The sequence below is a fragment of the Anser anser genome (genome assembly GCF_964211835.1).
Source record: "Anser anser genome assembly, chromosome: 3".
NCBI classification, from domain to species: Eukaryota; Metazoa; Chordata; class Aves; order Anseriformes; family Anatidae; genus Anser; species Anser anser.
In genome coordinates, this window is record NC_139722.1 from 37,047,524 (window position 1) to 37,068,684 (window position 21,161).

The following is a 21,161-nucleotide window of genomic DNA, read 5'->3' on the forward strand; positions in this document are numbered from 1 at the left end:
GGTCTTTGTAAGTGTGCGCTCTAGCACTTCCAGCATATAAACCAATATATTTTTAGGGCAGCATGTTTGGACTTAAACATCCTGGGGAAATTTTTGTTAGTACTATACTTTATATTTCAGACTAAATATTTATGTGTGTTTTGTTCCGTTTTATAGTGTTATGACCACCATTAAAATTGTTCATCTTGATTTTATTTAAGAAGTTTATAAATTTAAATTGAGAATAAAATGTCTATAATTATATTAGTCAGGAGTCTATCCCTTGTCAATGGAAGATGCATAGACACTTTTGTTATTAAATTCACAAATCAACAATATGAAAATAAATCAGCAAAACCATTGAACTTACAACATGAATTGTGACACTCATTTTATTATGCATATTGTAGAGTTCACATTATCCAAATGCTTCACATGTTGTCAAGAAAGTTATGAATACACAAATTATTGCTAAGTTTTTAAAGCATTTAAATACCACAGGATAACTAGTGTTTGTGTTTGTCAAACAGATAATATTCACATGTTGAGTATGATCACCATTTTGGATTTGCTCTTCCAATGACACAAAGTGCGTACTTATCTAGTAATCAAAAGCACTGATTGAACTGACAAGAGAGCTTTTGAGGACTGAAAACCATGGTATGATAAATCTCATCTTTCACACATAAATTATGTTGGTTTTGAGAACAAGGCTCATAACGGATGTTGAAAGACTGTCTCATGGGTACATTTGTCTTTCATAAATTCAAAGGGCCTGATCCAGCTTCTTATCCATGAATTAAACCTCATTACAAAGCCTCTGTAGTTTCAGTAGAGGGACATATTGCAGAATCAGGCTTCTCCGTTGCAACAGCTCTGCTGTTAAGTCCATAACTACTATTGTGAGCACAAAGTAGTTCAGCTCAAAAAATGTTCAAATCTCAGGTTAAAAATGAAAACCTTTCTAGAGATTTTGAAATCTTGGAGTAAAGCTAATGCTTCCAGAATCAGACAAGTCATTTGAGTCCCGTTTTCAAAAATAATTCAGAGCCAGGTCTGAAATGAGCTTGGATGTTTAAATGTTCGCAACTGTTAAATGTTGGGTAATTGCCAAGCAATTACCAGTGTGTAAAGAGGCATGCATATTCCCTGTATAGTGATTGAAGAAAGTTAAACACCTGACATGTATGAAAGAAATATACAGTATCTAACTAACTGGAAAGAAAAACACAGAATCTACCTTTGAAGAGAATGGAGTACTGAAAAGGAGAATATAGAACAGCTTCTCTCTTACACTCCCCATGACATTTTTTTTTTTTTTCGGTAGTAAACCAATGTGTCCTTTGACACATTCTCTTGATGAAAATCCTATTACAGTACCCAGCATTTTGAGCACAATGTACATACAAATATATATTAGGTAGTTTAAGTTCTGTAATGTTTTTTGTAAAAATTCAATTCCACAAACATCATATTATTTGCTGCAAATATTACAAAGATGATAAATGGGCAATTTGTATCTTGGCTTTAATGTAAATATGCATGGAAGGGAGAGAAAGGGAACTTGGAAAACAAAGGAATTACCCACATAAAGATATAAGATGCACAAAGCAGAGCTTTCAGAAAATAATTTGAGACAAAACTGAATATAAAATATAGACCTACCATAAGACAAATGTGGTTGATTTAACTAAATAATTAAATATGCACCTCATTTCAATAAAGTGACTTTCAAATGGTAAGGAGGCCCTTAAATGTTTTTCTGATTTTCCGTACTTGGGCAAAAACTTTTGGGATGGAAAAAATAATGCATCCCCCCTTCATGAATTCCTTCTTACCTTCTTCAAACCCTCTCTTGGAGATTATACACCCTTGCCAAAAGTTGACAGGGCCAAAGAGTTTTTTGATTAGTCTCATGTATCTCAGCAGAGAATTGACATGAGCTGATCAGCATCAAACACCGCTCCTCTTCTGCCTAATCACGGGAGTCATAATGGGGCCTTTCACAAGAATAACAACTCTTTTCCCAGTTAGACATGAACTGGAAAAGTCAATGAAAACATGAAATGGAAAATCAAATGCTTAAAATTAATCACTTAAAACAAATTAATAGTGTTCAGGCAATCTCAAGAGCAGTTCCTCCTAAGGTATGAATACCTCAGGCAAACAAAACTAATAGCTTTGGTCATGCCATACTCAGGGGCCAGCAAGCTCAGGTTTGTCTTTTTGTAGCCTCACAAAGAACATTTGGACAAAATCACCAATTCATCACTTTTGTCTTTTTTTTTTTTGTTTGTTTGTTTTGTTTTGTCTTGTTTTGTTTTGTTTTGTTTTGTTTTGTTTTTTTCTGCCAGTCACACTCCCCATCTTCCCTACCATAGATTTTATAGAAGGTACCATTTGCCCTTCAGTTTCCCCTTCTGGGAGCTTTCATACCCATCAAGCCACCATTTGACTTATGTTTCCTGTCACTTTGAAAGCAGTGATTCACATCATGGCTGTTCTCTGTACACTTCTTTTTTTTTTTCTTCTTTTTGTACAAGGCAAATTTTTCATTTTGCTTTGTAAATGTCCTTATTTATAAAGTCCCACTGACACTGAAATGAGCTTCTAAATAGAGCAGACTCTGTTTTCTGTTTTCCATCGAAACAGATTTCATCAAGCAATATTTCATTTCACTGTGCTAAATACAGATTATTATGAATCCACATTCTTTCTGGTTGATGCTTTACTATTTTCATGGCACTTTTCAACAACTCATTGCATCAGGGATAGTAACAACTTGTAACAGCACCTCTAATTCTAAACTTGACTGCACACTCATGCTTATTATGCTCCTTGGAGATATGCATGATTGCCTTTTTGTTTGTGGTACCCTCCAAGAAGACTAACTCAGAAAAGTTAGAAAAATAGTCTAGACAAGTACGTAGGTGTTTTCTTGAGTTTATTCTGCCAGCATAAACAAATCTATTCCTGTGTTGCTTAAGATATGGGCTTCTTTTCCTACACCATCTGAACAGGCAATTTTCTCCTTTGACTTACTTTTCTTTTTGATAAATGCTATAGTCCTGCAAATTTCCTTACTGCTATAAACATCTGGATACGTTCTGGATAAGTCTGGATACGCTTTTAAAATCAGATTGGAAAGTACATAACCTATGTCTATGTTTTGTTACAATTCGACCCATCAAAGATGTTAGAAAGGATGTCTGAAGCCACAAAAACTTACTCCATTTTCATATTTAACAGAATTTCCATTTTTTGGGGTAATATTTGTCATATCTTTCCAATTATGGCAACAAGAATGCACGTTTCACCTAATTTTGACTTCCCATAAAGATATGAAACAGAAATGGTTCAATAACTAAGGCTAGGCTATTATAGAAAACATTCTGACACTCATTTTTGTAAGCACCTAGATACACTTTTCACTTTAATGGTCAAAGAGACCAGTATCAACACTCTCTTTAGACATATCCATGGATAACTTAGCTTTTGCAGAAATTGTTATAATACTTTAAGATTGAATCTTTGTTCTGATTAATATTTTTTCAAAATGTTTCCTTTTTAAAGAAAAAAAAATCTGTATCCTAAACCCATTGGATTTTATTTCCACGGCAAGAGTCTATGACAGTCTGGGGAAGAGACATGCTTGTTTGCTTGTTTGTTGTCTGTTTTTTTTTCACCTAGATATTTATTTTCCTATATAAATCACCGTGCACAAGAATATTTTCTGCATTTCTTCTAGAAGAGTTTTCACCTTAAAAAATGAAGGAATATAGAACTTGTAGTGATATTTGGTTCTTATTTACATGCATACAACCCCTGAGAACCTAAAGGTAGATGGCAATAAGACAAAAAGTCAAGGAAAAGACCAAGTAGTTAGAAAACAATATTTTAAAGAAGGACTGAGGGGACAGGATTTCTTTAGTCTGAGGAAAGAGAAAGTTAATGAAGACCAAGATTCCTTTTCTGGAATGTCACAGGTTGCCCTAGAGGTGTTGTGAAATCTCCTGACTTGCGAAGTGATTAGGTTGTAGTCACTCAAGGATGGTCTAGGTATTCCAGATCACTCTTCTGGATAGTAGGTAGGACTGGATCATGAGTCAGCAGCTCTGCCCAAGCACTATGTCATGTCGTCTTCCCAGACAAGCAATTGCTACTCAAACTCTGCAGGAGTCAGGAGATATTGCCTTACAAAGGGGCATGATGCTTATGACGGTAGTTGTCTGGGGTGGAGTAGGAGCTCCCATTTTGGATTTTTTTTGCATCCCACAGATGCTTCCTCCACTGTTAGGTACTTAGTATTTGCCAGTATGCCATTTTGTCCCCAAATCATAACTTGTATCATCTTTTATGATCCCTACTTACATAAGGAGCAACACCTTCAGAGTCACCATGATTTACCTGCTCTGAGTTCATCTGTGCCCTTCAGAAGATTTTTTTTTTTTTAATTTATTTTTCTAAATTTAAGTGTCTTGGAAGATCTTCCCCCTCCCTTTTTTTTTTCATTGCATACATGCTATACATTCCTGTGAGGCCTCTTCATTACCAAACAAACACAACTGCTAATTGAAGGAAGTAAAATTTTCCACAAAGTGTAAGATGTGAACACCTGTCAGAACCCCACATCAAAGATATATAAAAAGATGGTGTTAGTTAATTCAATCCCAATTAATTCATTTTCTCAATGATTTAATCCTTTCTGACTACATAATTAAAGGGTCCAGATTCTTCTTTTTCTGACAAGACTGGAAAAGGAACCCTTTGTTATGTATGTACTAGCTGTACAACATTTCTCTGCCTACCTTCTCTCCTTCTTGAAATATACTGTTTCCACAAAGAGTCAGAAGTGTCCCCAGGTGACAAAGAAACATGACTTCCATTGGCTTCTTTAGAAGCTGGGAATGAACCAGACCACCCAGAATCAGAATCTTAAAGAAAAAGATCTCGTCACTGAAGAGAAGCTTATTTCAGGCTCCTTTCCAAGTAGGAAGTGACCTTTAAAAATAATCTAACAAACCACTCATGCATTGCTAACTTAAATAAACACTATAGCTTCAGCTAAACCAGAGAGTATACTTCCTTCCTGCTGATTTGTTGCCAATTACACGTTGTAATAGAGGGGAAGTGGAAGATCCTCAAAGGAAGTAAGCAACAGATGCAAGATGTTTGGAAAGTTACTATAATTTGAGTAAACACTATCCCTGAATAAATCAAGCTGTAGCCAAATAAGGGGCATAAAGAATATTCATAACCAGCAAAGCTGATCCATGTCACAAATGTGGTTGTTTTTCCAAAACAAAAGATAGGATCCCATAAAGAGTCCCTTTGCTTCCACTGAGTCACTAGAAACTAAGAAATGCCCTGAGAAGGTTGCAACTTGTCATGCAGACAATGGTCTCTCCAAGCTTCCCAGAGTGAGAGTTTCATACCTAAAAAAAGTTTAATTTATACTGGAATTTATACTGGAGAATGCAGTTCTTTTTCTCTTCAGTAGTTAATTGTATGCAATCCTTCAATCCTTTTTTTTTTTTTTTTTTAATGGTCAGTTAAAAGAATGAAGAAAAATATTTACTTCTCTGAAGACTTAAAATTGGTTGGAAATCTGGGGAAACAAATGGGACCAAGACAAGACATCACTATTCAGTTTCAGCACCTAGGAAATATTTCCAAGGAATTCATGGAAGGTTACTAAGAAAGTCTTTTTATCAGAAGACTGAAGTTCACTATGAGGCCTTCAGACCTCCCCTGGAATGTTTGTTTTTAGACCTTTCTGTGTCCAAAAACATTGAGATAGTACTTCAAAGACATAGCTAAGTCCACACTGCACACCAAATTGCAGCTCAGTCTTTTTCAAAGGATCTAGCTCATCTACTAAAAGTCACTAGGTTGCAACAGCATGGAGTAACACCTATTTGTGCCTGTGCATGAATAAGGTAGCTCAGGCACCTTGACAGCACCCTGGAAGCATAGATAAAGGAAGCAGAAAGCTTGGTGTGCTCTGTCCCAACCAGCTTGTCTTCCACCCCATTTTCAGTGGTTCCCAGGTACCTCTCCAACATGCCAAGCGCTGAACTCAAACACATCAGACTGCTCATGATTTGAAGCACAGGTTCTGGTAATGTCTGCAGCTACCTTTTTGGTCTGATAACCCTCATGACAGTCAAGTATTTTTATTTATTTATTTTTATTTTTTTTGAGATTCTAGGGCATATAGTGTAGAGCTCTGGTAACTAAGGTATGAGAAACCTTACCGATATGAAAAGCTTACTCTTTTTCTGGTAGCTTTGCAGGCCCCTGTGGAATAAAATAAAGTAAAATTAACAGGCTTATTTTTCCTACATTACACCTCCCATGGACATCTATTATTCACCTACAGATTTCTCTGGAAAACTGCAGATTGACACACTAGATTCTGATAACCTCTTTAGTACAACTGAAATCTTCTATTTACTACAAAGCCAAATCAGTCCTAACTAATATGGATCCTGCACCAATCTCTATCTGTGCACAGAAAACATATATTCATTTATGTAAAGAATCTATAGCTATACTTGTAAATCAAACAGATCCAGACCTGTTTTTTAATCAATGGGCACAGAACAGTTCATGTTGAATCTATTAAACTCCCTTCCTCTGCAAAAGCAAAACAGAAAAGACCTGTAAGGTTGGTGCAGGCAGCTGCTTGGGAACAGGTGACAGTGTGCCAGGAGGCATGGGCCAATCTCACAGCTGAGCAGAAAGGACAATCAGGTTCCAGTACCCAGGAACATTCCCAGACACTGTTTAATTTACCATACTAAAGCTTATATTTATTTTGTATCTGCATATCTGTATTTATTTTAGAACCAAACCCCAGTTTGTGTAATGTCAGCTTTAAATCTCAAGTCCATCCATTAAACATTATGTAATTAACAACAAATACATAGGGCAAATACTCTTCTTCTGTCACTGAGTACAGTGGCATAGCAGTTGCTCTGAGTATAGCAACAAACCAAATTTCTGCCTTGTCCTTCCTCATCTGTTTCTCATTTGATTGATTTTGTTGGGTTGAGTTTTTAAAGCCATTTGGGTTTTCTAACTTTTTGTTTGTTTGTTTCTTTTCCAAAGGAAAAAGCAATCACAAAACATACATGTATGCTTGTATATGAGAGCACAAAAACATACGTACATCCATATGTTTTTGACGAACATTTTAAGTTTTTGCTAATTTACTAAAAACAGTCAGCCAGGGAAAACAAGGTGGTCTGTGGGTCTGTGTAGTTCTGCCTAAGAAAAGGCTTCATCAAGCATTTGTATGTTATCAGATACCAGTGAAAGGAGAATTCTCATTCTCAAATAAATGGAAAGCCTGGAGCCCCAATAAAGAGAAAGTCATAGGAAATTATCAGTCTGAGTACTACTGTGGTATTAGATTTGGCTATTGGCTCCTGTTTTATGCAACTGCAATCCTGAAAGAGGTGTCTGATCTTGATACCACGGTATCTATGCTGGCCCCTGCACATCACAACACTGCACTTTCTCTCTTGAAGTCCATTGTAGTTTAAGAGATTGGTATTAATTCACAATAGGTCACTATCTTAAATATTGTGACTTATGAGTAGCCAAATACCACAAAGCCAGAAAATCACATTTTTCTGTGATTGCACAGTGTGAGGTTCCAGTTGATATGTTCAGCTGATATGGAGATGAGAAATCCACAAAGATACATCAACAAACGTAACTGCTTCTCTTTGGAATGAGATGGACAGTATGGGTCAAACCCAGTAGCTAGCCCTGGAAAACATTCTGAGGAGAAAAGGAGGAAAATTAGGGATGTGAAGTTAACAGTCCAGTGCAGGGAGGTGTCTGGTTGGAGAAAAGACCTCTGAAAAATTATTTGTTTGGAGATGTCCTGGTTCCAGTTAGGACAGAGTTAATTTTTCCTCATAGTAGCTGGTAGGGTGCTATGTTTTGGATTAGGATGAGAAGAGCGCTGATAACACGCTGATGTTTTAATTGTTGCAGAGCAGTGTTTACACCAGGCCAAGGACAAGACAAGCTTCTCGCTCTGTCCTGCCAGCGAGCAGGCTAGGGGTGCAGCAGGAGCTGGGAGGGGACAGACCCAGGACAGCTGACCCAAACTGGCCAAAGGGGTATTCCATACCATCTGACGTCATGCTGAACAATATATAGGGGTGGCTGGCCGGGGTGGGGGGCCGGCTGCTCGGGGATAGGCTGGGCATCGGTCAGCGGGTGGTGAGCAATTGCATTGTGCATCACTTGTTTCTTACACATTATTATTATTAATACTATTATCATTATCACTATTATTATTATTATTGTTATTATTATATTCCTGTCTTAATAAACTGTCTTTATCTCAACTCACCGGCTTCACTTTCCCGTTTCTTTCCCCCATCCCAGAGAGGGAGGGGGGCGGGTGAGCGAACGGCTGTGTGGTGTTTAGCTGCCAGCCGGGTTAAACCACAACAGGAGAACAGCAAATAATCTTAAGAGGTGATGAGGGCCTGCTCCAGTAGAGCAGATGGATTGTAGGATAGGGAAATATTAGTGGTTCCTACAAGCAAAAACCTCCAAGACCTTCCACCTGTTGCTGTCTTCCCTTTGTTGTGAATGACATGAAACACCTAAGAAATGTTCCTACAGTGGAAATCCAGCACACAGTGCTGGACCACCTCAGCAAACATCAGGGGAAATTTTGAAGATTCAAACTGTTGTACAAACCAAGAGGCCAGATTATGGTCTTGTCTACAACCTATCTTCCTCCTTTGAAAACAGTATTGAAGATAGGAAATTGAGATAAAGAACAGACTCTAAGGAAACCACTTTAATCAGTTAGTGAACCCAATGGAATGACCTTATATTGCACTCTTGGCTACTCTGAAGTCTGACAAAATACAGAGTATTCTTATTCCAGAAAGGGGAAGAGGATACTTCTGGGTGTGTTCCAATCAAACTCTCAAGAACTTGCCAGAATTAACTCTGTGCTTGCATTCATAAACCTATGGTTCACCTCCTTTCCAGGCAGCAACCTTCCCCAAAGAGAGACAGCTGTGTCTCATCATTGGCCATCTGGTCACAGCTGCTAAACTTAGGTTCTTCCTGTTCTCTGAAGCCATCTTCACAATACTCACAGGTTTCACCACAGTCAGTCCAGACCACTCAAGAGGGATCCAAATCCTTTCTCCTGCTATCCTCACAGTCTTTGAAGTAGCACACAACCATGCACATGTATTTCTAAGCCAAGGGGACTTGGGGCAGAGCAGATCCTGTGTATCCACCAGGATATGAATACAAAATAAGGAATACAGAAACTTGTTTCTATAGTTACAGTATTAGATACAACAACTTCCATTTCACTGGATTCCCTGTTACACACATTCTCATTCTTGTTGCATACAAAATTAGTCATTAAAATCAACCATATGAACTATCATTCATCTGTTCTTTAACCCTCACATTCTTCTGCCTGTAGATCTCTGTCATTGCTTATTATGCTCCTCACTAAGTTAGGCTCTGTCCTTTCTTATCTTGTCTTTAGAGAGTAGATTATTACCACAGTGAAGACAGCTCTGCCACAGTTCATTTTGGGTAGACAAAATTCACCTTTTCATGGAAATACTAAACTCTTCATCACAAGTTCTGAGGGATCCTTTCAGTAACAGACACAGTTGATGGCTATGAAAAGAGTATCACTGTGAAAATTAACGGCTTGGTCAGTGAAAGATATGAGGAAAGAGCATGCATGACATTTTGGAAATCCTCCATCAAGCACCCATAAATTGCTATACCTCTGTAAGTATATGCAAATATACACAGATATCCATCCATGTATCCATTCATGTGCGTCTGAGAAGGAGAGAGAGTATCATATATATTTGTATTATTTTTACAGGAGAATGATCAGATTTTAATACTATTCTTTCTGAGAAGAATTAATGGCATGTCATATTCTTGGTCAAAATGAGGTTGTAGGTAGCAGGTGGCTGTGACAGAATGTCTTATAAGTTGGAGAGCTATCCTGTCCTTTTGCTTTCCTGCCTACAGATAATTAACGTCTGTGTATACTTTTGTCTTCATGTGTTTACTTCTTCAGGCACCTGAAGTTCTCTTATTCCCTCCTCTTAACAGTGATCAGGAGCTCTCTTACACCAGAACCCACCTGGTATTACAAATAATTGAGGATAGATGAACTGTCCCCACACCTTTGCCCTGACAGAACTATTCCAGAAAGCATGTTCGACTACAATACCTGCACAAAACATAGATTCAATATTTTCTCATGTTCAGAGGTAAAGCCAAAGTAAACCATTTTTACAGTTTTCCATGGCTAGAAGGTTTACCCAAGCCACAACTGATCTAGCTTTAACCCTGCTGCATCCAGAGATTCAAACCAGCTTTTCCTTCAGAATAAGATGCTAAGAAGTGTGCTCCCATGACAGAGGTTCTTCCCCACTTGTGCTAGTGCTGCTCTATTTTGCACAATATAACAAAGGTATATTAGACCAGAGGGAGGCTCAGAAGAAAGGGAGACCCTAGTTCTTGTGCTAACCTTCAAGGTGTTTAAATAATTCACATCACAATAATGAGAAGAGAAGTTCAAATTCCCATGCCAGAAACTAAGCTTCTTAAAATTAAGTAAACACTGCAGTTCCTAAGAGCTAGGTGAACTCACTTACTGTCTTCAAAGTAAGGCATAAGAATTAATTTTGACAAGGCACATCTGTATTGTAATGCAAAAAGTTCATTGCTAAATAAAGAGTAAGTAATGTTACTTGTAAGAAAAATGTTACAGGCACAGTTATCTGTAGGACCAAGCACTTGTAGCAGAATTCTGTACATTATTACTTTAAAAATATTGCCCCCAGACACTAAAACTGATGTATATTCATATGTATGTTGTTTTCATATGTATGTTGATTTACTAAAAACAAGGCCTTCTTTTCACAACCATTAATATATGTATATATATCAATCCATAACTGGGGATTATAGAAGGAAATACAAAATGCTATTTTAAACCTATCTTCAGCCTTCAAGAATAATATTTCTGACACCCAACAGTTAAAAGCTGCCCATCCAGGCTCCTCCTAGCACACTGAGATTAAAGGGACGCTCCAGAGAACATCTTTTGTTCCACAGTTCAGACACAGGTCTCTTCAGATGAGATTAGCCACCCTATGGAGGTGGCTGTCCCTCTTTGTTGGCTCCAGGAGGGACTAGGGTAGCTATCTGAGATGCGATGCCTCATTTCCAGATAGCTGCTCAGAAGGATCCCACACTGAGAGACTTTCAGGTATAAAAAAATTAACCAGTTAAAAGTTTATTAAAAACACGTTCACCATTAATGTCTGTCTACTTTACAGATACTCTGCTGAAAATGAATAGCCTGCATTTTTTACCCTTCTTGTGTACATATTGATTTGCCAGAAAGAGTGGAAACTTTGGCCACAAGGTAATTTATTCTTCTTTCTTTGATATATTTTTGATATATTTAATTTAATCCACCATTTTTTATGCTATTTTGTATTTTAAACGTATTGCTTTTTGTTTTTTTTTTTTTTTAAAGAAATATGAGGTCAACATCATTAAAAAAGTATGCGACAACAAACTAACATGCAATATGTGCTTTATTAGTATGCAGAAAACACAAGACTAGTCATGCAGAGAGATCAAAATTGAGAGCTGCTCCCTTTTTTCCTCTCAGGTTCTCAGTGAAAATTTCAGTCAATAAGTTTACTGAAAATGCTACTGAATTATACCATCTCATTAGTGCTTTCATATGTTCACCTGATCCTTTTGCTATCTAATTGCTAAACTTTTTACCTATAGTAAGTTTTTCTCTCTTAAAATAAATTTTATTCCTGTTTCCAACAATCTTTACTGAAAGAAAAAAAAGAACCTGATCTTTTTTCTTATTCTGCTTAAAGTAACATTTGTGACTTTGAAGCTTTCCCTTTACGGAATGTTTCTTTACTCCTCACATAATTTTGCTGTCAGCTTCACTTGCACATCACTGATGTTTTCTGGCAATGCTTTTACTCTCTGTACAGTCTAAACTAACGAAACCCCATTCAGCCTGTAATTATTGTTTCTCTTAATTCTATTAATTTACTCCATTCTTCTCAGCCTCAAGAGGGGGACAGTATAACAGTGTGAGAAATGGCATAATCTTCAGGAATAAAAATTTGAGAGTGAAAACGGGAATGCCATTGTTTCCTCATCTGGGCTGAAATACGAACTCACTTGTCCTGAATAATCCCATCTCAAGAACACTTTTCTGAAGTAATTTTCCCATATGTCAGTTGAGGATAATGTACTTTGTCCCAGTGAGGATTTGGATAATTAAAGCTTTTAATGCAAACCTTATGCAATAATTGAGCCTGCTTTAATGAAAGTGTTTTAAGGATGTTTCTAACAAGTAAGTAATCAATCGACAGGTTTCAAATATACAAGGCAATTCCTTTTTGAACTCCAGCAAAATAGAAACTTCATCAGAACAGTTGAATGAACTGACTTTTGGCTCACCAGATGAGCCAAAATAAAATGTTTAAATCTGATTTTTTTATTTTTAATTTTATTTTTTATTTTTGCCTTTGACTTTTCTGGAAGATACACCCAGATAAAATTGAAAATTTTATTTTGAAAATAAAAGATAAAATATTTTTGTATTCTGAAATTCAGCTTTTAACATGTCTTGACCATTTCATATATATACTTTTGCCATTCCAAATCTGACATTTTGAACAAACACAATTTTACTCAAAAATTGAAACCAGTCATGTTAATCTAAAAAAGGCTTAAGATTATATTAATTCCTGGAACAATAAAAACTTAGGCAGGGTTTTCTTTTTATTTGTCTGACTGAGTCACTTTTTGAATGATTATTGTAATGCTGCTGGATTACAGTAATCACTGTTGCGTGATAGGGCAACTAATGTCTTTCTATTATTTAAGTCCAAATAAGCAACATATATAAGTTAATAAACAACATAAAAATGTTAACAAATGAAAGCAGCTGTGTTACACTTCACTGGACACAGCAAAATTTTACCAGCCTGAACATTGTCCCTGTACCCTTCAAACTTTCATAGAAAGTACACTTTTGGTTGCTAAGTGAAATGCTGTCAAAGTCTCCTTTGGATCGCTAGGACAACCTTTTATACCACACTGTGATGGCAACAGCCAAAATCATATTTCAGTGGAGTTGGGAGGAACAGTTTCAGGGGCCTGATCAGGGTCCCTTGCTGTACACCCAGCTCCAGCCACGCCAGTGCTGTAACTCTTCTGGGATGCTGAGGGGACTCTGCATTTCTCAGTGGGGTCTGCCTGCACAATGTCACACCATGGAGATCACCATGCCTTGCAGAATGTCCCTGCAGACAACCCGATTTGGGTTTTCAGAAAAGCAGCTGCTGAAAAGATCCTATGTTGGTATGGCAATGAATGAGCTCATCACTATTGGATTGAGTGTATTTGTTTTTGCCAGCATTTATATGATTCATGAATTGCTTATTTTTTTACTGTTGGAAAGAAGTGTTAAATAAGCAAAGCCTGTCTCTTTCCTTTGACTCCAGTCCAGCATCTAGAATATTCCCATTTTAGAAACCCTCTTGGACTTCCTGAGTTTGTGGGACAGAGCTTTGAATTGTGTGAGGTAGCCTGAAGAATAGGGAAAAGAAAAAAAAAAAAAAAAAAAAAGGGAGGAAGATGCAAACCACTGCATGATTTTCCACCACAGGGCAATATTCTCATTTGCTAGAGGTTTCACGTGAAATGAGACATAAGCAGTGCTTTACTGATAGGCATTCCTGTATGAGAAGCCCCCATGGCAATATGTAAAGATTTTAATTCTACTCACTTTTGAAATTTGTTTTATTCCAATTTATTTATTTATTTTTTTATTTTTTTAATTAGCTCTAAATATCTCTTCTTCTTAACTTTACTGATTTTATTTTTATATCCCTTACCACTGATTTATAGATGGAAAGGGTCAGAGATAGCACAGGACCTGGACACCTAAATATATTGCCTATACAGCACAGGAAAAAACAAAATTTCTGGAAAAGACCCCTAAAGTCCCTAAGTAGTACACAGGGAACATCAGGCTTCCAGAAAGAAGGGGGTTTGAATGGAACCTTGTATCCTCAGGTATGTGGCTAAACCGACCATGTCTGGTGATGGAATCACAGAGCTACATTTCACATAACACAACAACAGCATGTTATGTACAGAGAGACCTGACAGCAGGAACATAGGTCGTGCCCTTGCTTTTGCTCGCTACGTGATCAAACTGAGTTTGTATTCTTTCATGCACCTTTTCAACAGGAGGGGCAGACAGTAGTTTCTATACAAGATAACCTGCAACCAAGTTTACCAGCAGCTGAAACTCCATTTAGGGGAGGATGAACTTAATTCTGAAGGGTAGAGTAATTGAAACCTGTGTGCAAAGTGAATTCTCTCTTCTGCACCTCAGGAGGAAGAAGGCACACTGCTATGCTTCATAATTCATTTTTATTCTCTGGTATTAGGATTAGGCATTATTTTATTGCCCAGCTTTCCAACTTGGTGAAAACTAAGGTACTTCTGGTACTTCTGCACTTAAAGAGCTTTCTAGCGTCTTCGTATTTCTTACTACCAAGGATAAATTCCAACAGGAGTTCAGAAATGATCAGGTTTTGACATTCACTTGTTTTCTCAGTATCACGTCTTTGGAGATGTGGCCTTTGACTCCCTGTGTGTATCACTCGTGGTGCGATCCCCCCCCTACAAGGCACAGGCTGCTGTCTCTGTGCACTGCAACCTGTGGATGTGTTGGAGCATCTCTGCACTGCACAGTATAGAGGAGGCCATCATTTCAAACATTGTATGTGGTTAATGAGATCTTATGAAACATTTTTCTATTTTGAAATATGAACATGCCAATGGCCAGTACAACCCTTGATAATAAGCTTAAATAACAGTTCAGCACCCCTGGCAAGTGGAACGAGATATAAATGCCCTAAAGTTTTATTTTATTAACACTTCTTGACATGCTCTCTGTATTCACATTGATTAGTCCCAGCTGAATTCAGAAGGACAATTTACCATAGCAAGCACTGAACTTGAATTTTGCAGGAGAAGCAATGTCATCAGCCAGAAGAAACTGATAGGGAAGTATTGCAGCACAGCACAGTCTCACTCATTTATGGATTAATTGTTCCAAGGTGTAATTTAAAAGGCTAATTTCTGTCCCTCCTCAAGCCAGCATGGTTATCTGTCGACAGCAAGGTTATGTTCACAGTGACCTTTAAAAAATTGTTGAGATTTTCTGTCATTGTGCTCACGACAATAAACAATGATGAAAACTCTTATACAAAATATTCAAAATACTTTAACCGGTCACTTGCACCCTTCCATAAAAGTAGGAAGTCTTTCCATCTGCTTATCTTAACCATGAAAATATTTGGCCAGGTGACCTGTGCCAAGATGATAGAAGAGAGCAACTCTGTATGGTTTCTCTGGGCTCTTCTAGCCCTCATGCTTTTGTGATGGTGTCGAATTTTTAGGAAGACCTTGGTACATAGTGACTTTAACAGATACACGTTCATACTTTTATAGGATTGCATATTTTAACGAGCTTAAAAATACATGCAGAATTGTGCTGAGTTTTCTCAAACCAAGGCTTTAAAATGTCATACCTCATCATATGAGAGAGCCTGCAAATACTGAAATAAATGAGCCCCTTGCCATGTCCTCATTTCTACTTCTTTCCTTTAAAAGAAGTTACAATGATGCACAGTCCCTGTATCTTCCCTCATTAGTCCAATTTTATGTACAGGCACATTCAAAAAAAAAAAAAAGAAAAGAAAAAAAAAGGAGAGAAGAGAGAAAAGAGAAAAGAAAAAAAGAAAAAGAACAATGAGAAGAAAAAAAAGAGGAAAAAAGAGAAAAAAATTAAAAAGAGAAAAGAAAAAAGAAAGAAAGAAAGGAAAGAAGAGAGAAAAGAGAAAAGAGAAAAAAGTTGATCTTCATTAATCAGCTAATCTTTCCTTTCTATCCATCTGTAATATCAATACCCTTCCTATCTCAAAGGGGGGAATAGGGAATGACAGCTAAAGCTGGAGATAAAGGCATAGGAAAGTGAGACACAGGACATAGTATGGAGGAAGCTGTGAACAGAGGCAAAAGAAACAGGGCTTCAAATGGCTCTGGTCTCAGGCCTTTTTGTGAGGATTGTTGAAGATTTTGAGGGATTGGCAGAGTTTGTGAGGTGAACACATGGAGTTCAAAGGTCTGTCAACATGTCTTTCCTCCTTCTCCAGAGGATGACCACATAAAACCCAGTAATCAAAACTGGGATGACCAATTGCTCTAAAAAGCTGGCCAACAGAAAACGAAAAGAATAACAGTATGTTTAAAGGTGATAAATATGAAAGCAGTGAAAAGCTCGGAGAATCAGAGAAGCTGAATGTCAGAGCAGGGAGTTGAGGGCACATCAGGACTACTGTGCTAGAAAATGAAATTTGCACACACCCTCAAAGAGACAGTGAGACAAGATATATATATATAAAAAAAAAAAAAAAAGTAAACAGCTCAAGCATAAAGCAGATGATGATATGAGCAGCTTTTCTTCTTCTGGAAAAAGAAAGCTTTGCCTTGAAGAGAGCCATGAAGCAAATAAAATAGAATAAATATGCCAATACATTTTTATAAAAATTGAAAGCACATGTGTTTCGTTAAAACATACATTTTAAAGAAAACTTAACTTATAGGGATCTTTCCCTTGAGAGAGAAACTTTGGGCTTGTCCTACACCAGGCTGGTAGCAAGGACTGAAAGTGATCTGCCCATCACCACTGGGGTGCACACAGGGGAGGCCCCTTCCCTGGAGCCCCACAAATCCATTACAGCACTGCTCTGCTCTGCAAGGAGCCGCAGTCCTGTCACCAGTGCCTGGAAGAACCATGGGGAAGGGAAAGCTGCAGTACTTGTGGGTTTTATTAAAAGTACTGCAGTTTTCTGCTGGTCCATATCACACCAATGTGACATATGTCTTCAACAATCTGGCTATGTGTATGCCGTGACATAGCAAGCTCAAGTCACAGCTCACCAGCTGGCCACTCTCTGCTTAAGTACAGGCTTGAAGAGAGCTTCAGTGGGATGGAAGGAAAGCTTGGTTCTTGAGGCAGGACCCTCTCTCAGCCTCTGTGAAGAGACATGGAGCACTATGTTTCTTCTGGTGCAATCCAGGTCCTCCCTTTGCCCTGGAAGCAAAGACATGTCACTGTCACTGTCACCAGGCAGAAAAAACAGCTCTGGGTCCAGCCAAGAACAGTCCTGCTGGTGTCTGCTGTGAGACAGATGGGAACTGTAGTCCCTGGACACCAATGTGCCTTCGATAATCAATATTAATGTATGGACTCAAGTTACCCTTAGCACTTCACCTCCGTGAGGCTCAAAAAATGTAGTCAAATTTGATTGCTTTCAGGAGTCAGCAGACACAGCAGCACATCTCAAGACAAGAGACTTTAATGTATTTTCCATAGATTCTGCAGAGATAGGGGGAGAAGGGGCTGTTTTGTCTGAAAGCCCTCAACTCGGGTGATACATTTAAAACTTGCATGCAGACATACGCTGAGATTGCCACAAGCAACGTTGTGGGGCTGTAGGAAAGCAATTTGTACCTGGAAGTCCAGATGTAAATGCAGTCCTTTATGAGCAAATGAATCCTACTGAAAGTGCCAATTAAGCAATTTATTGCCTCATAAAAGCCTAGCCAACACCAAACTTAAATCTTGTGCAAACACAGTACAGCACACAGATTGAAATGCTACAGTACCACCTTACAGCTTCTTTTGCCCCTTGCTCCACTTAAATCTCCCTCCCAAACCAATTTTAACGTGTCCTCACTCGGCCTAAGATAAAATATTCTTCAGGCTCAGCATTGGCCCACATTATGTCTAGTCTTTAAGTTTCCACTGGTTTCAGACCCAAGGCATTATGTGTCTCCATCTCTCTGTTACTTCAGTATTTATGGCATCCAAAGCTGGATGTCTCAAAGTTGCTTAATGTTCAATTCCACTCCCATAAAAACTGGAGGCCTTCCTTTGGCAAAAGGGTCAGCCTGTCCACGGCTCCTCCCACCTTTCCATTCAAATAGGGATCACTGTATCGCTACTGAAGGAAGCAGTCATTTTAATGCTCAATGAAACTTTTGATTCAGCGCCACACGGGGTGCTTAAAAACGGTTTATATTACTTTACCATTTGAGAAAGAAGGCCAGAAAGAAATGGGTTTTCCTCCCTGCTGATACTTGCTAATGATGCCGGTTTATCACATCACCAATTTACTCTTAGGCCGACAGCTCCGTGCTAACATTTGGCTCCTTGGAGGGCAGGAAGAAGACTCCAGCCAGCTCAGCACTCATAGGCAGATTAATCACTTGCTCAGGAAACTGTTTTTGCTTCAATCATTTCTCATCTTCCTTTTCACTTAGCAATTTAGCTCATTTACAACACCACCTCCATCCTTATATTGGTTTCTATTCCTCATTCCTAAGTGGAAAACAAAGACATCCCCTCCAGAGTGGGCTGCAGATATCACAGGTGGTCAGGTGTGCTTAAACCTCATCCAAGTCTCCAAGTCCTTTTTTTTTTTTTTTTCTCCTTCAAAACATTTGAGTACCCTGACTGTGGTTCATGGTTTTTATTGCTCCAATTATCCTTCTCCTTTTCCTATGGAAAGTTGAGAAGTTAACTAGCATACCAACTACAGAAAGTATTGTGTGTGAGCAATATGGAATTATTCGCAATATGTCTGATGTGTGGCATTTGGTCAGCTTATGCCTCAGAGACCTGAAAGGTTTTGTACCCCACCTGGAACTGGCTGCCAGGATGCAGCAGCATGGCTGTCTCTGTATCCCAAAGCAGATCCTTTCCTACAGCCAGCTCTGGGCTCCAGAACAAATCCAGCTGATACCCAGAACAAAACTCTGTTCTTTGCAGGACTGGAGGGTACACAAAATGTTAAGGGGAGGTGAACATTATTGTGATAATTAAACATGGGACGGTCCTTAAAACCAGGATTAGGAAAATTCGTGTTTTGACTTCTAAGTAGTAGAGGACAAGTTGCTTTATGTATATCCTTTGATAGCTGTATACTGAGTCACCAAGAAATGAAAAATCTGAAAGATCATGATTCACCCGAGCAGGAGAGGCAAGAAAAGGACTAGTTTACAACAAATCAGTACAGTCGTCTTTAAAGGAAAAGATTTGGTATTTCTGAATGAGAGTTGAGTACATAATTATAGAAGAATAAGGGAAAATGCTCTAAAAGTGTATTTACATCACATTAAAAAATGGTATCATTTTCCTTACTGCTTATTGTGAGTCACAAAGAGTGATGTTTGGGATATTTCCATTTGAACATTTTATTCCTAAAAAGAGCTTTTGAAAGAGTATAAAAAAAAAAACATTTTATGGACCTGTGGAGAGCTTGACACTGACATCCACTAGCACCAACAGGCACAGTCAGTCCCTGTCATAGGCAAGGCCCAACATCATTTTCTGTGATCACCTACTTTGCATCATTGCTCAGACAATTCGCCCTCTTTCTGCCAGTGCTCTTTACCATTACCAGAAGTAGCAAAAAAATTGTTTGTGGTCATTGAAGAGAAGACTTAGTGCATTTTGCTCACTTTCATATTTTCAGATGTAGTAGATATTGTATAACCATGAATTAAAGTTCAAGAGGTTTCATCCTGGCAACCAAAGGGAGAAAAATACAGTAGCTTAGTATCTCTACATGACACTAAAATTTGATATTGTCTCATCCACAGCCATGTAAGGAACCCCTAGGGTCTCACTGACCTAGTGGATCAACAGCCAGCTTCCCTTGTTTTTGCTGGGAGCAAAAGCTGAAAACCTTACCTACAGTTCATTTCCACAAAACTGAACAGTGTTGCTAACCATGTAGGGAGATTCCTTTCCTTTTCTCCTTAGATTTTTTTCTGGTTTCATGTAAATTGTCTTTGCTATCACAGATATAGAAGGTTTAGATCATAAGCACAAAACACTGTCCTTTTTGCCATGGTGAAATGGCACAAAATTAGCGCACTACCAAACAACAAAAAGCAAGAATCGTATATTTCCACAATAGCAGCCTTGCAGAGAAAATTCTGGGAAAATTGTGCAGCTGCTTTTTTCTTGGTATTTTAATTTTTATGTGCAAATTTCATCCAGGTAAAGAGAAAAAAAAAAAAAAAAAGAAGAAAAAAAAGTCAGCAGAACTTCTGGAACAAAAACTAAACTAAAATAGCAGCAGGCTCAGAAGCCCAGACTGAAAATTATAATAAATGAAAGAAATAAACAGATCAGTCTCTGCATTCTTTTTGACATTGTTGTTGTAGGTTGTTTTGGGAGTGGGTTTTTTACTATTATGCACAAGTTTTCATATTAAATGTACAGCAGGGGCTATGCACAACATTCCCAGCTTTTTTTTTTCTTTTTTCTTTTTTTTTTTTTTTTTGGTGCACCGACCACAGCTTTTTCATTTCACAGGCCATTACAGATTTGATAGAGTGATTATACAGAGACAAATGACCATATTCTGCCACATTCTCCACATGTAGGTTGGTTAAAACGATTATTTTTCTTGTCTGGGCTGAGGGATGCATTTTTCAGAGGGACCTGTAAGTGGTGATAATGTATGTGTTCTTTTGGTAGGATTAAATTTTATATTGTTTATTGTTATTTAACTAGCAGTCAGTGTTGAGCTTTTTGCAAGTTAAACAGTAGCAATATCTTTCCCCACTATTACACATTAAAAAACAATAAAAAATAAAAAACGAAAACAAATAAAAAAATAAAAATAAAAATAAAAATAATAAAAGAAATCTTAGTTAAATGATGTAATAATTACAACTAATTTATGCCTTCCAGCTCTGAATTATGTCCAGTAGACTGTAGTTATGGTCTTTCTTTTTTTACTGGTAATTAGTTTTACATTTTCTCTAATAGGGAGCTGAGTTTCAAAGGTGAATTAGACAAACTTAAAACTGTCATATGAACACAGTGAATAGTTCAAATAAATCATTCTGTGGACATGGAGGATACCTTAAACTCAAAATTTGAACATTTCTCACAAAATCACTGAAATTTCCTCATTATTCTTCTTCTCAGAGTGGAAAGAAAAAAA